Source organism: Puma concolor, chromosome C1, assembly GCF_028749965.1.
Source record: "Puma concolor isolate L17-30 chromosome C1, mPumCon1.1.hap2, whole genome shotgun sequence".
Classification (NCBI taxonomy): Eukaryota; Metazoa; Chordata; class Mammalia; order Carnivora; family Felidae; genus Puma; species Puma concolor.
The window spans coordinates 182,118,043-182,134,437 of record NC_141674.1 but is presented as its reverse complement, the minus strand read 5'-3'; the positions used below and the strand labels follow the sequence as shown (position 1 = coordinate 182,134,437).

The 16,395-nt window shown below is 37.5% G+C and overlaps 1 pseudogene; it reads right to left on the bottom strand.

Annotated features, from left to right (window-relative positions):
- Positions 1-14,998: 14,998 nt before the first annotated feature.
- Positions 14,999-15,981, bottom strand: LOC112869758 (glyceraldehyde-3-phosphate dehydrogenase pseudogene; annotated as a pseudogene).
- Between the last annotated feature and the right edge of the window lie 414 nt (positions 15,982-16,395).

The following is a 16,395-nucleotide window of genomic DNA, read 5'->3' as shown; positions in this document are numbered from 1 at the left end:
ATCTTTCACTTTTTCATACAAGTCATGCAATGAAAGTGAAGCATGTAGAAATTCTAATTGGAACATCTGGCATTAATAAGAATGTTATTATACACCTAAAAAAGTTCAAGATTGAAGATAAAGTTCTATTTTTTAATCTAGTATCACTACAAATTTTGGTGGAGTAGATCATCATTTTAACTCTTCTTCCTAAGTTAACAAACCACTGGATCCTGAGTATATTAGAAATTATTTGTGGTCCATGTGCCATATAGTATTATATTTAAAAAGGAACAAATATCCACCAATCTAACTTGAAGCTAAAATTGCCAAAATTCACACATATTTTTACATACACACAGGAATTAGATATTTAGAATGTTTGTATTAAAACGTTGGTGTTGAATATACATAAATGTTCTTCAGCACAGATGTAGCTGATTTCTCTTTGATAAGAAAGCTATCATCAATATTTAAAAAATATTTAATACTTCGAGGAACTATTTTATAAATTACTTTGTAAATAATACTAAACAAATACTGCATTTCCTAAATGACATTTCCAAATTTTCTTTCATTGTATTCAGTATCAGTTGGAAAATTTTCATGAAAATATCCAAGAATGATAGGTCCCAAAACACCTGTTTTTGGTATTTTTCATGAAATTTCAATAGTTTTTAAGTCAGGTTGTCAAGTCAAAGTGATGATTCAGAACTTTTACCAGATCAAGGTTTACTAAATATTTTTGTGGGTATAAAGATCAAAGTCTCAGAAAAAGCAGAGAGAGTTCTAGAGCATCATCAGTGACTCTGATTTAAACATTTAAAGAATTATGCTGGATACCAAGTTGAGAATAGATTATCACACAAGGATTGAAGCAGAGAATCTTAACAGGCTCTGGCTGTAAGCCAGAAATGTAGGTGGCTCAGAGCAGAAAGGAAGAGATACGCTATTTCCTGATGACTTGAATGTGAATCCTGTGTCCCTTCATGGCGAGCTTTACATCTTGAGAACAAGAGACATGTTCCTTTTAACGATGTTTGTAATAGTTATAGTATCTATTATTGCTTGAGTTACCAAAACAAAAAGTAATAATCTTAAAAAACTTGAAAAATAGGGGTGCCTGGGTAGCTCAGATAGTAGAGCGTCTGACTTCAGCTCCGGTCATGATCCCACAGCTTGTGAGTTGGAGCCCTGGCATCGGGCTCTGTGCTGACAGCTTGGAGCCTAGAGCCTGCTTTAGATTCTGTGTCTCCCTCTCTCTCTCTGCCCCTTCTCTGCTTGCTCGCTCGCTCTCTCTCTCTCTCAAAAATAAATATTAAAAAAATTGAAAAATATGCTATACACATGTTTTCACACGAAGAGGAAATGTACCGTTTCTTTGTATTGCAAGGAATATATGTGTGCCATATGTATATGCATAATATATCATGTAGTACATACTTACAATGAAAGAATTTCCTTAAAATTTTGTCGAGAGGAAATGGGAAAAAATTGCTCAGCTATGTTACTGGACATAGAACTGGTTCTGAACTCAGGGTTAGCTACTCACCGCTTGAAAATCAGTATTTGAGAGACAAGTGATGGTAGGAAAGGAAAGGTTGTTTTACTCAGGAAGCTGGCAACCTGGGAAGGTGGTGGACTAACATCCTAAAGACCATCTTCCTGGGACAGGTGAAGCTGGGAGGGTTTTAAGGGAGAGGTGTGGGAAATGGTAAGAGCTACATGCAAGAGAAGTGGGTGCCCAAGCGGTTACTCCCACGCCCACATGACCCTGAACAGACTAGCTGCCATCAGTGGCAGCTGTTTTTGAATGTGGTCGGGCCTCATCTTCTGGGAGAGTCTGGCCCTTCACTCCTCAAGACCCGTGGTCTGCAAATCTCAAGGAAGGTAGGTTTGTTCTACTATACACCAAGGGGCCTTCGGTCTGGAAGCAAGGGGTGCATAAACTTGAATCAAGTTAACCCTCAAGACGGGTTGCAATGCTGTTACAGCTATGAACATGAAATGCTTTTGGTAAAGGAAAACATTAAAGTTTTTGTTAGTTTTTAGAAAGTATTGCTTTAGAGATATATCATTATATCAAAACACGTTTTTAAAGAAAGATAGAAAAGCTTGTGTAAATTTTTACTGAGGGAACTCAAGATATTTCTAATAGTCTACAAGTTTACTTTAAGAGGTAGTTCCGTTTTTTTTTTCACATTTCAATCATTTATTTTCTTTTTCTTGTTTTATCACACTAGCTAAGAACTCTTATTTTTTTTATTTTTTTTTATTTTATTTTTTTTTGAGTTTTTATTTTTTTTTATTTTTTATTTTTTTGTTATATATGAAATTTATTGTCAAATTGGTTTCCATACAACACCCAGTGCTCATCCCAAAACGTGCCCTCCTCAGTACCCATCACCCACCCTCTCCTCCCTCCCACCCCCCATCAACCCTTAGTTTGTTCTCAGTTCTCAACAGTCTCTTATGCTTTGGCTCTCTCCCACTCTAACCTCTTTTTTTTTTTTTGTTCCCCTCCCCCATGGGTTTTTCTTAAGTTTCTCAGGATCCACATAAGAGTGAAACCATATGGTATCTGTCTTTCTCTGTATGGCTTATTTCACTTAGCATCACACTCTCCAGTTCCATCCACGTTGCTACAAAAGGCCATATTTCATTTTTTCTCATTGCCACGTAGTACTCCATTGTGTATATAAACCACAATTTCTTTATCCATTCATCAGTTGATGGACATTTAGGCTCTTTCCATCATTTGGCTATTGTTGAGAGTGCTGCTATGAACATTGGGGTACAAGTGCCTCTATGCATCAGTACTCCTGTGTCCCTTGGATAAATTCCTAGCAGTGCTATTGCTGGGTCATAGGGTAGGTCTATTTTTAATTTTCTGAGGAACCTCCACACTGCTTTCCAGAGCGGCTGCACCAATTTGCATTCCCACCAACAGTGCAAGAGGGTTCCTGTTTCTCCACATCCTCTCCAGCATCTATAGTCTCCTGATTTGTTCATTTTGACCACTCTGACTGGCGTGAGGTGATATCTGAGTGTGGTTTTGATTTGTATTTCCCTGATAAGGAGCGACGCTGAACATCTTTTCATGTGCCTGTTGGCCATCCAGATGTCTTCTTTAGAGAAGTGTCTATTCATGTTTTCTGCCCATTTCTTCACTGGGTTATTTGCTTTTCGGGTGTGGAGTTTGGTGAGCTCTTTATAGATTTTGGATACTAGCCCTTTGTCCGATATGTCATTTGCAAATATCTTTTCCCATTCCGTTGGTTGCCTTCTAGTTTTGTTGGTTGTTTCCTTTGCTGTGCAGAAGCTTTTGATCTTCATAAGGTCCCAGGAATTCACTTTTGCTTTTAATTCCCTTGCCTTTGGGGATGTGTCGAGTAAGAGATTGCTACGGCTGAGGTCAGAGAGGTCTTTTCCTGCTTTCTCCTCTAAGGTTTTGATGGTTTCCTGTCTCACATTCAGGTCCTTTATCCATTTTGAGTTTATTTTTGTGAATGGTGTGAGAAAGTGGTCTAGTTTCAACCTTCTGCATGTTGCTGTCCAGTTCTCCCAGCACCATTTGTTAAAGAGACTGTCTTTTTTCCATTGGATGTTCTTTCCTGCTTTGTCAAAGATGAGTTGGCCGTACGTTTGTGGGTCTAGTTCTGGGGTTTCTATTCTATTCCATTGGTCTATGTGTCTGTTTTTGTGCCAATATCATGCTGTCTTGATGATGACAGCTTTGTAGTAGAGGCTAAAGTCTGGGATTGTGATGCCTCCTGCTTTGGTCTTCTTCTTCAAAATTACTTTGGCTATTCGGGGCCTTTTGTGGTTCCATATGAATTTTAGGATTGCTTGTTCTAGTTTCGAGAAGAATGCTGGTGCAATTTTGATTGGGATTGCATTGAATGTGGAGATAGCTTTGGGTAGTATTGACATTTTGACAATATTTATTCTTCCAATCCATGAGCAGGGAATGTCTTTCCATTTCTTTAAATCTTCTTCAATTACCTTCATAAGCTTTCTATAGTTTTCAGCATACAGATCCTTTACATCTTTGGTTAGATTTATTCCTAGGTATTTGATGCTTCTTGGTGCAATTGTGAATGGGATCAGTTTCTTTATTTGTCTTTCTGTTGCTTCATTGTTAGTGTATAAGAATGCAACTGATTTCTGTACATTGATTTTGTATCCTGCAACTTTGCTGAATTCATGTATCAGTTCTAGCAGACTTTTGGTGGAGTCTATCGGATTTTCCATGTATAATATCATGTCATCTGCAAAGAGCGAAAGCTTGACTTCATCTTTGCCAATTTTGACGCCTTTGATTTCCTTTTGTTGTCTGATTGCTGGTGCTAGAACTTCCAGCACTATGTTAAACAACAGCGGTGAGAGTGGGCATCCCTGTCGTGTTCCTGATCTCAGGGAAAAAGCTCTCAGTTTTTCCCTGTTGAGGATGATGTTAGCTGTGGGCTTTTCATAAATGGCTTTTATGATCTTTAAGTATGTTCCTTCTATCCCGACTTTCTCAAGAGTTTTTATTAAGAAAGGGTGCTGGATTTTATCAAAGGCCTTTTCTGCATCGATTGACAGGATCATATGGTTTTTCTCTTTTTTTTTGTTAATGTGATGTATCACGTTGATTGATTTGCGAATGTTGAACCAGCCCTGCATCCCACGAATGAATCCCACTTGATCATGGTGAATAATTCTTTTTATATGCCGTTGAATTGGATTTGCTAGTATCTTATTGAGAATTTTTGCATCCATATTCATCAGGGATATTGGCCTGTAGTTCTCGTTTTTTACTGGGTCTCTGTCTGGTTTAGGAATCAAAGTAATACTGGCTTCATAGAATGAGTCTGGAAGTTTTCCTTCCCTTTCTATTTCTTGGAATAGCTTGGGAAGGATAGGTATTATCTCTGCTTTAAACGTCTGGTAGAACTCCCCTGGGAAGCCATCTGGTCCTGGACTCTTATTTGTTGGGAGATTTTTGATAACCGATTCAATTTCTTCGCTGGTTATGGGTCTGTTCAAGCTTTCTATTTCCTCCTGATTGAGTTTTGGAAGAGTGTGGGTGTTCAGGAATTTGTCCATTTCTTCCAGGTTGTCCAATTTGTTGGCATATAATTTTTCATAGTATTCCCTGATAATTGTTTGTATCTCTGAGGGATTGGTTGTAATCATTCCATTTTCATTCATGATTTTATCTATTTGGGTCATCTCCCTTTTCTTTTTGAGAAGCCTGGCTAGAGGTTTGTCAATTTTGTTTATTTTTTCAAAAAACCAACTCTTGGTTTCGTTGATCTGCTCTACAGTTTTTTTAGATTCTATATTGTTTATTTCTGCTCTGATCTTTATTATTTCTCTTCTTCTGCTGGGTTTAGGCTGCCTTTGCTCTTCTGCTTCTATTTCCTTTAGGTGTGCTGTTAGATTTTGTATTTGGGATTTTTCTTGTTTCTTGAGATAGGCCTGGATTGCAATGTATTTTCCTCTCAGGACTGCCTTTGCTGCGTCCCAAAGCGTTTGGATTGTTGTATTTTCATTTTCGTTTGTTTCCATATATTTTTTAATTTCTTCTCTAATTGCCTGGTTGACCCACTCATTCGTTAGTAGGGTGTTCTTTAACCTCCACGCTTTTGGAGGTTTTCCAGACTTTTTTCTGTGGTTGATTTCAAGCTTCATAGCATTGTGGTCTGAAAGTATGCATGGTATGATTTCAATTCTTGTATACTTATGAAGGGATGTTTTGTGACCCAGTATATGATCTATCTTGGAGAATGTTCCATGTGCACTCGAGAAGAAAGTATATTCTGTTGCTTTGGGATGCAGAGTTCTAAATAGATCTGTCAAGTCCATCTGATCCAATGTGTCATTCAGGGCCCTTGTTTCTTTATTGACCGTGTGTCTAGATGATCTATCCATTTCTGTAAGTGGGGTGTTAAAGTTCCCTGCAATTACCACATTCTTCTCAATAAGGTTGCTTATGTTTATGAGTAATTGTTTTATATATTTGGGCGCTCCAGTATTCGGCGCATAGACATTTATAATTGTTAGCTCTTCCTGATGGATAGACCCTGTCACTATTCTATAATGTCCTTCTTCATCTCTTGTTACAGCCTTTAATTTAAAGTCTAGTTTGTCTGATATAAGGATGGCTACTCCAGGTTTCTTTTGGCTTCCAGTAGCATGATAAATAGTTCTCCATCCCCTCACTCTCAATCTAAAGGTGTCCTCAGGTCTAAAATGAGTCTCTTGTAGACAGCAAATAGATGGGTCTTGTTTTTTTATCCATTCTGATACCCTATGTCTTTTGGTTGGCGCATTTAATCCATTTACATTCAGTGTTATTATAGAAAGATATGGGTTTAGAGTCATTGTGATGTCTGTATGTTTTATGCTTGTAGTGATGTCTCTGGTACTTTGTCTCACAGGGTCCCCCTTAGGATCTCTTGTAGGGCTGGTTTAGTGGTGACAAATTCCTTCAGTTTTTGTTTGTTTGGGAAGACCTTTATCTCTCCTTCTATTCTAAATGACAGACTTGCTGGATAAAGGATTCTCGGCTGCATATTTTTTCTGTCTAGCACACTGAAAATCTCGTGCCAATTCCTTCTGGCCTGCCAAGTTTCAAAAGAGAGATCCGTCACGAGTCTTATAGGTCTCCCTTTATATGTGAGGGCACGTTTGCCCCTTGCTGCTTTCAGAATTTTCTCTTTATCCTTGTATTTTGCCAGTTTCACTATGATATGTCGTGCAGAAGATCGATTCAAGTTACGTCTGAAGGGAGTTCTCTGTGCCTCTTGGATTTCAATGCCTTTTTCCTTCCCCAGTTCAGGGAAGTTCTCAGCTATTATTTCTTCCAGTACCCCTTCAGCACCTTTCCCTCTCTCTTCCTCCTCTGGGATACCAATTATGCGTATATTATTTCTTTTTAGTGTATCACTTAGTTCTCTAATTTTCCCCTCATACTCCTGGATTTTTTTATCTCTCTTTTTCTCAGCTTCCTCTTTTTCCATAACTTTATCTTCTAGTTCACCTATTCTCTCCTCTGCCTCTTCAATCCGAGCCGTGGTGGTTTCCATTTTGTTATGCATTTCGTTTAAAGCGTTTTTCAGCTCCTCGTGACTGTTCCTTAGGCCCTTGATCTCTGTAGCAAGAGATTCTCTGCTGTCAGCTATACTGTTTTCAAGCCCAGCGATTAATTTTATGACTATTATTCTAAATTCACTTTCTGTTATATTATTTAAATCCTTTTTGATCAGCTCATTAGCTGTTGTTATTTCCTGGAGATTCTTCTGAGGGGAATTCTTCAGCTTGGTCATTTTGTATAGTCCCTGGGGTGGTGAGGACCTGCAGGGCACTTCCCCTGTGCTGTGGTGTATAACTGGAGTTGGTGGGCGGAGCCGCAGTCAGACCTGATGTCTGCCCCCAGCCCACCGCTGTGTCCACAGTCAGACTGGAGCGTGCCTTCTCTTCCCCTCTCCTAGGGGCGGAATTCACTGTGGGGTGGGGTGGCCTGTCTGGGCTACTTGCACACTGCCAGGCTTGTGATGCTGGGGATCTGGCGTCTTAGCTGGGGTGGGTAGGCAAGGTGCACAGGGGCAGGAGGGGCAGGCTTAGCTTGCTTCTCCTTAGGTGATCCACTTCAGGAGGGGCCCTGTGGCAGCAGGAGGGAGTCAGATCCACTGCCGGGGGTTTGGCTCCGCAGAAGCGCAGAGTTGGGTGTTTGCACGGAGCGAGCAAGTTCCCTGGCAGGAACTGGTTCTCTTTGGGATTTTGGCTGGGGGATGGGCGGGGGAGATGACGCTGGCAAGAGGTAGTTCCGTTTTTAACCACAGTGACTTACAACAATTTATAATTCAAGTGAAGAATTTCTAATCACCAAAATAGGCTTACTGTATTTGGGCTCTTGTATAGTTTTAACTTTTGCATATTTTCTCAAATAACTTCATGAATTTAATTGTATTAATAGAAGAGTTAATCTAACATAATTAAGCAGACCTAAGAACTTTTATTAGATAGTGACATTTTTGCTTTTAACAGAAATTCATCTGTGACTAGTTGAGACCACTGGATCAAGATGACCTTAACATTGGCCCTTTATTTAATCTGATAAATAAAACAAGGTGAGGGGCGCCTGGGTGGCGCAGTCGGTTAAGCGTCCGACTTCAGCCAGGTCACGATCTCGCGGTCCGTGAGTTCGAGCCCCGCGTCGGGCTCTGGGCTGATGGCTCAGAGCCTGGAGCCTGTTTCCGATTCTGTGTCTCCCTCTCTCTCTGCCCCTCCCCCGTTCATGCTCTGTCTCTCTCTGTCCCAAAAATGAATGAACGTTGAAAAAAAAAAAAATTTAAAAAAAAAAAAAAAAAAAAAAAAAAAAACAAGGTGAAATTTGAATTGGGCATGTGATGATAATACATTTCACCCTGTTACTAATATTTAGTGTAAACACTGTCAATGTAATGACTTGATCTTTTAGAGAAAGTCCTATCCCACAGGTCCTGATTAATGATGGGCCCAAAATATATTACTTCTAAGTGAGATGGGCCTAAAGTATATTGAAATAGAGATCTAAGTTAATTATAATTTCAGTCGTCTTATGAAACTGCACTGCACTGTTGAATATGAAATAAAACCATTTTGGGGACTTAAAAACATGGATTTTTTGTTTGGTTGTTTTGTGATGGACTAAACATAATTTAAAAAAACAAAACTTGGGAAATTGACTGAAATTCAGTTGATTTGTACCCAAGATATAAAAGATCAATTCCCATATCAGGTTTCAATGGTCAGTGGGGAAGCCCCCACAAAAAATGAAGTTATCTACTTTTGCCCACATTAATAGAATTGGTTTAATAACAAGGATCTGTGTCTCATCTCATTGTTAAGGGTATAAGATGCAATGCTATTTTTTAGATTCATCTTTATCTTCAAAAGTAGTTATGCACTTCATTTAATGAATCAAATGCACAGTAAATATTCATTAAAATTTATAAATACATGTTTGAAAATAAACACTCCTGTAGGATAATATATTTCAATTAAATGTCAAGGGTATAAAAGTGTGATGTGTTAGCTTTCAAAACTATTACGCTTTTGGAAAAAAATGTGTTTCCTTTTTTGTTTATCCTTAAAAATGCAATTTTCAGTAACATAAGCTATCTATGACTACACAATTCTTGATATAATTTCAGAAAAACTTAAAGTGTTCTTTAGTTTTCTGTTTATAAGCCCTCATAGATGCATACAACAAAGAGGAAAGTCAAAGGATTATTGAAATGATTGATTTAGGATTTTTTTATTTGGTCTTGAAGAATCTCAAGAAGCAATACTAAAAGTTTTTTTCCTCTTTTGGAACATTTTTATTCCTTCAAAGATTTGGGATGTGATGTTATTTTAACCAATGTTAATAAAATATATTTGGCTTCAGCATAGGGAAGGAAGAAAGATAAAAAAAAAAAAACTGTGTGTGTGTGTGTGTGTGTGTGTGTGTGTGTGTGTGTGTGTAACATCTGTCTGTTTAAAAGTAAGATAAGCTACACTGGATGCATAGCTTATTTTGCTACTATTGTCATACACATATTTTGTTATTTCCACTTGTAAGGGATACTGTCCTAGAATAGTATATGTTTAGTGACATAAGAATAAATACATGTGTTCTGTTTTATCATATCAAATAAGATTTTCATGTTACAGTTTTTCCCTCCTACTCATAATGAATTATTCATTGAGCTAGGCCTGTTTTCCTTGAAAAGTTAATAATATAACTAAAGAAAAAACCAGAAGACTGCCTATTTTTGTGTTAAAATCTTAAATTCCGCTTAAAAGTTTTATACATAAGAAGGACACATCAAACATACAGTTTAGTTACTGTGGTATAAAGAGAAGTCTAAATACTTTTATCTTCTCTGTTCAAAATTGAAATATCTAAAACCACAACACCTACATTTTTATTATGTTATCTGCTTATTAGCTAAGATGCGTCCAAGTAAATTAACTTAAGAGATCATATAATTATCGAATACAAATGAAGGCTTTCATTAATATGTGGAGTTTGCAAAATATTCTAGAAATACTTTTTATATTACAGTATGGTTTTGCTGTTAAAATAAGCATTCTGCTTTTATAATAATGAAGTCTCATTCACAAGAGCTTCATTTTACCCAAAATTTCTTCCCTTTATTCTGCCTGTAATGCTAAAAAATGTGTTATTTGTTTCTGTGAAAATTGATGTTTAAAATATTGGTAACTTTCACTAGATGTTCAGCAACAAACACTCAGGACTAACCAATCAAGTATTTAAATTCAAATACTTAAAGCACCCAGGCTTATAAAAAGTACAAAGAGTATAAAGATTTTCAGTCTTTAATTTAAAATGACTTTCCCTGTGAAAATTTTCAGAGCCATCATACCTTAACATGTCAGATTTGCTCTACCAGTAACTTCCATTTACTTAGAGCAGCATAGATTTTTGGTAAATATATAATAACAGTGATTTTCACGGATCTGATTTTGTTTGCTTTAAAGCATTTATGGACAGTAATAAAAGGCCCACCAGAGTGCATTAGGGTTGTTTAATGTGTTTTGGAAAATGATATCTAAAGTACAGACCCCTATCGGCTTACTGCAAAGTGATAGAACACCCCGATGATGCCCTGTGATTACCCACAAGTAGAACCCTGCAGAAAGTATAGAGCTTTCTTTCCACTTAGGCCAACTCTTATCACAAAATTGTACCAAGATTCTCCCTTCAAGGACTGATTTATGGTAAATTTTGTTCAGGCATAGCCTAGGTTGGTGTTTCTGAGTAAATAAATTAGTTTGTTGTTGTTGTTGTTGTTGTTGTTGTTGTTAATAAAGGAAACAGTGAGTCTTATTTAAAAAGTGGCATACTGCTGGTTTGCTGGTTTCATCCTCATTCTTCCTGGAGTTTGTGTTTGTAAGCCAACAACTATCTTTTATTTTTGTTGCCTGAGGAAATTTATACTACCTTTCTGTTCTTGTACATATTCATCCTAACATCACATTATGAAACAGTGGACATTTTTCAACTGATTATCTATTATGTCCCTAAAGCAACTTTAAAAGATAGTCGTTTTGTCTTGTCAGTAGGTCTCTGATCATTTCCCCACAAACACTGTTTAAAAGCACTCAAGGGATTTGATATATATTACATTTTTAAAAAAGTAAACCAGAGTATTAAAGAAAAAAGCCTGTATGTATTGCTTCCAAATAAAGGCCAGATTGGATGGAAGTAAAGAGTTCTGAACAGGAATCAAGGTCTGACCTGGAAAACATTGTGATCTATCTCAGGCAGATTAATATATTCCCTGGATTAAGAGGAGCATCTGAAAGTTTAGACAGGAGTATGACCTTTAAGTTTCCTTTTAGTTCTAAGAGTCTGCAATATTCTGTATAAAACTTCAGCCGGAAGAATGGTTGAGAATAAACTATGGCAGATGAGCCTGTCTTGGATTCTTCAAGGAATTGGAGCCATCCATTTGTGAAAGCAATGGGATATGCTAAGGAAATCTTAGGCCAGCTGACAACCAGTGAATCATTCAAGGTCAGGTCACATTACCTTTATCTTCTAGCGGTCTCATGTGTGGGTTCTAGGAGAGCAAGTAGGGTGCGTGGTAAGTCCAGGCCCAGAAGGAGGGCACTGCCACCTCTCCAGCATGCTGTTGGCTAAAGCAAATCACAAAGCTGGCCCAGCTCAGAGGTGGGGAAAGACTTGCTGGATGAAGTTGCAGAGTCACACTGAAAAGGGCATTACTACAGGAAGGGGCAAAGAATAAAAAGGAATTTCTATTAATTCAACCAATATCCATGTAGAGAATATACTTTCTTTATTCACTTGACTTTCCATTTGATCAATTTCCATTGATTTACAAACATCCCACTGAAAATTTCATTGATTCCTTTTGGATTCCCTCCTTAAAAAAATTCCTTGACAAGAGTTCAAGAAAGCAAATAGAATCTATCATAAATTTTAAAAGATTTCATATTATAGATAATGTTTTACCTAAGTTTAAAGTATTTTTTAAAGTATCTGAGGTTTGTTCTTTGTGTTTGACCTGGTCTTTTGTTCTACATTTGACATTTTTGTTTCTACATTTTAAATTTCTAATATCATAACCTAATTGTGAAGTTTTGTTTTTTTCTCATTTATCTCTTTTTGGCTCTCTGCAACTGATCAGCCTGATAATTTGTATCTTTCTTTAATTCTAAGTGACGGCCAGTCATTATTTCTTCAAGTGTTTCTCCTTCTTATTTAATTTTTTCCTGTCCACCTAGAACTCCCATAGATCTTACATTTTGCTTTATGCTTTCCATATCTTTATGAATTTTAGATGAGTTTTGAAATAGAGCATTTACCAATCTTTGAGTTGGCTAATATATACATAAATGTATATTATGTAAATATATAATATATAAATATATATAATATATAAATATATAATATATTATATAAATATAAATATATTATATATAAAATATTTGTTCTCTAATATAATATATATTTTAAATTACATATATAATATATGATCTCTGTCTAATATATAATATACATATCATATATAGATTATATATATGCTCTCTCTATATGCTTATATATATATGTACACACACACACATACATACACTCTAAGCTCTTTGTTATGCACACTTTGAGTTCTTGTTCTGGGTCATTTATTTCTTCTGTTTTCTCTGATTTACATCTTTTAGGTTTGGTTTTGTTTTTATAACTCTTGAATTCCTCACAGATTTTATAGATTTTCCTGTTCATACCTGAAAAATTATTAGACGGTGTGCCTGGGATATGAGGGCTTTGACCCACCTGATGAATTAAGGAGGATGAAACCCTCCAGGTCAGGTAAACTTTCATGCTGCAATCTGGGTTCAAACCTTCTGACCTTAGGAAGCCTCCCATTACTTCCCCTAAGCATTGTTTTTTTTTCCACAAATTATCTCCTCCTGTTGAGCTACTCTATACTTTGGGGGAAGAAAGGGAAATATCAGGGTCTGAGAAGATGAACTGCACTTGGTTACAATGCTTCTCAACCCAGCTTCATCCCAACTTCCCAGTGTTCGAATGCCTTCAGAGGCTGTGGCTGGAATTACTCTTACTTACTCCATTTGTAACTGGACCAGGTAATCATGCCCGAGGGCAGGAGTGAGAGGGAGGAGCACAGCTGGAAAGCTGTCTTACCATTTCTATATTCATGATGCCTGGTCCTCTGCTTCCCTAGGTTGTAATTTACCTGCCCCACACCCCACATATACACAGAGATCTTGCAAGATTCTGTCTTCTAGAAGGTTTCCCAAGGTTGCAGTATTGTCGTTGGCTGTGTATATTTTATAGTTTGTTTTTTGGCTCTGAAGTCTGTTACCCTCCTCCTCCTTCCATGCTTTCTCCAAGGGTGAAGTTCGAGAGGAGCCAGCAACTCTTTCTTTTATGACATTCTGCTTAGAGGCAACTTCTAAATAATTGTGATAGTCCCCATCATAAAATGAGGGGCAGTTTTTAATAACAATTTAAATTTCCTTCTCCAAGAATATATATATGTATATGTATATATATATATATATATATATAGACACACACACACACACACACACCACACATATACACACACACACACACACATACAAACTCGATATGTATATATATATTTGAGATATATATATGATATATATACATATATATATATATGTATCTGTTGCTTATGATAAAAATAACATTTATTGGCTTTTCCAAAGCTTGCTTAAGGGCAGCCCCACAGCACAGTCCAATTTATCAAACTTTAATATTAAGAATATACATCCCCAGGTCTGGAGGAGGGCACAGAAGTGTGTAATTTAAAAATTATCCTGGATGATTCTCATTTACTTGGTCTACATCTCATACTGTCAAATAATTGCTAAGGGCAGTCTCAACTCAGTGAGTAAAGCACAGTAGAAGCCAATAGATGTGTTAGGAACCTCCTATCCCCCTTCAAGGAAATAACCTAACTTCTTAAAAATTGTATGCCCTTTAGGCAAGAATGAAGAACATTTTGTAGGAGACTACTTTACAAAGGAATTTCTTAGACATATTTATTCTAGTTATCTCTTGTATTACTGATTCTCTATGTTAAATATACTACCAAAAACATTCCAAAAACAGGTTTATCTGGTCCTGAAGGATTTTGTGCCATGCAGGTAGTGTGGATTCAGGCCATGAGTCTGTGTAAGGGTTGGTTGAGTCTCTCAGTGGAGACATTTTCCTCCTTTACTCAGAAACAAGGTGTGAGCAAATGCATTTCTTTATTGCCTACTTTTGTGGGGTTGACTTTTATAGATTGTTTGTTCACTGAGTGTGTTATCATTTTGGGGACATGGGCTTATGCAGATATCTCTCATCTGACCATCTTCTCAGCACACGCCCAAGGCTTTGCATCAGTTATCCAAGATGACATTAATTGCAGCTTGAATTTACATAAATTTTCAGAACACTCAAGATAGTCTATATATCACGATTTGTGTTTATGTTTCTTAGCATTTCTTTCTTTCTTTTTTTTTTTTTTTTCCTTTGGGCTTTTTTTGAAGGGTTCCTTTACTTCTGAGGCAGCTTTTTGTTTTGGTTTCTTCTATTTCATTTTTTTTTTTTTTTTAGTTTTAAGCTGTATATTTTGAGGTATAAATTTTCTTGTAATTATTTCACAAAATCAGATTCTGCTTTCTAAATGTCCACTTGCAATCCCGTAGAACCTTATTCATAACTTTATCTAATAAACTTTAGCACTTCATAGTTCAACCATTTGTTTTATTTTTGTATTTAAAATTCTTTTTGTCTGGATATATGACAAGGTAGTGCTCCCCAAGGCCCTCCCCTTCTTCAGGGTGTCTGGGATGAAAACTATGTTCATCCCAGAGGTTGAGAGACTCTCATTGTGTTGGGGATGAGGTGGGGCAAGGATTCCTCAGCAGCTGAGGGCCTCTCTCTTCCTATTGCTCTTGCTGGGGCTGGTGGTCCAGGGGGCTGTTACTCCTTGGAGGCCATATAAACCATAAGGTCCACACCCAGTTGCTGTAGACAAATTCATTGTCCTACCAGGAAGTCAGCTTGACCCAGTAGTCAATGAGAACAATGACAACCCTGGTATCAAAGGTAGAAGAGTGGGTGTCACTATTAAAGTCACAGGAGACATCCCGGTCCTTAGTGTAGCCAAGGTTGTCCTTGAGGGGCCCTCCGATGTCTGCTTCATCACCTTCTTAATGTCATCGTATTTAGTGGCTTTCTCCAGGTGGCTAGTCAGATCCATGGCTGACATAGTAGGAGTGGGAACATGGAAGGCCATGCCAGGGAGCCTCCCATTCAGCTCAGGGATGAACTTGCCTTGGTGATGCCGCTAGAAGCAGGGATGATGTTCTGGGAAGCCCCTTGACCATCATGCCACAGCTTCCAAAAAAGGCTGTCCACAGTCCTCTGGGTGACAATGATGGCATGGATTATGGTCATGATTCCCTCCATGATACCAAAGTTGTTATCGATGGTGTTGGCCACAGGGACCAAGCAGGTGGTGGTACAGGAGGCATTGCTGACAATCTTGAGGGAATTGTCATATTTCTCATGGTTCATACCATCACAAACATGGGGACATCAACAGAAGGGTCAGAGATAATGGCCCTCTTGGCTCCATCCTTCAAGTGAGTCCCAGCCTTCTTCATGGTGGTAAAGACCCCAGTGAACTCCACAACATACTCAGCACCAGGAGCACCCCATTTGATGCTAGTGGGATCTTGCTTATGGAAGATAGAGATGGGCTTTCCATTGATGACAAATTTCCCTTTCTCAGCCTTGACTGTGCTTTTGAATATGCCATGGATGGGATCCTACTGGAACATGTAGACCATGTATTTGAGGTCAACAAAGGGGTCATCGATGGCTATACTATACACTTTTCCAGAGTTGAACAGCCCTGATGACGAAACCTGGCCAAATCAGTTTACTCCAACCTTCACCATTGTATCTGGGGACGTGCTGGTACTGCACCAGAAGAGGCGACTGTCTGTTGCATGGGGAGGAGTTCAACCATTTGTTTTTAGATCCATATTGAACTGACTGACATTTTTTCTCATTTATTTATTTTAATATTTTAGCAAAGCACTTGGTATATATTCGGTTCACAGTTACAAGTATTACATAAGAATGAACCATCATTCAGATGAAACCAATAGAAATCTTTCCTTCATAGTACCATCCCATGGAATAGAATTAGGACCCAAAAATATCTGGACACATTTAGAATCTATATAACAAACCAAATAAAAAAGAAAAACATTTTTTATCTCATTGAAATCTTCTATCCGGTTTCATACATTTGATCATTTTTTAATTTAAATTTAGTGTATATATATATATATATATATATGTATGTA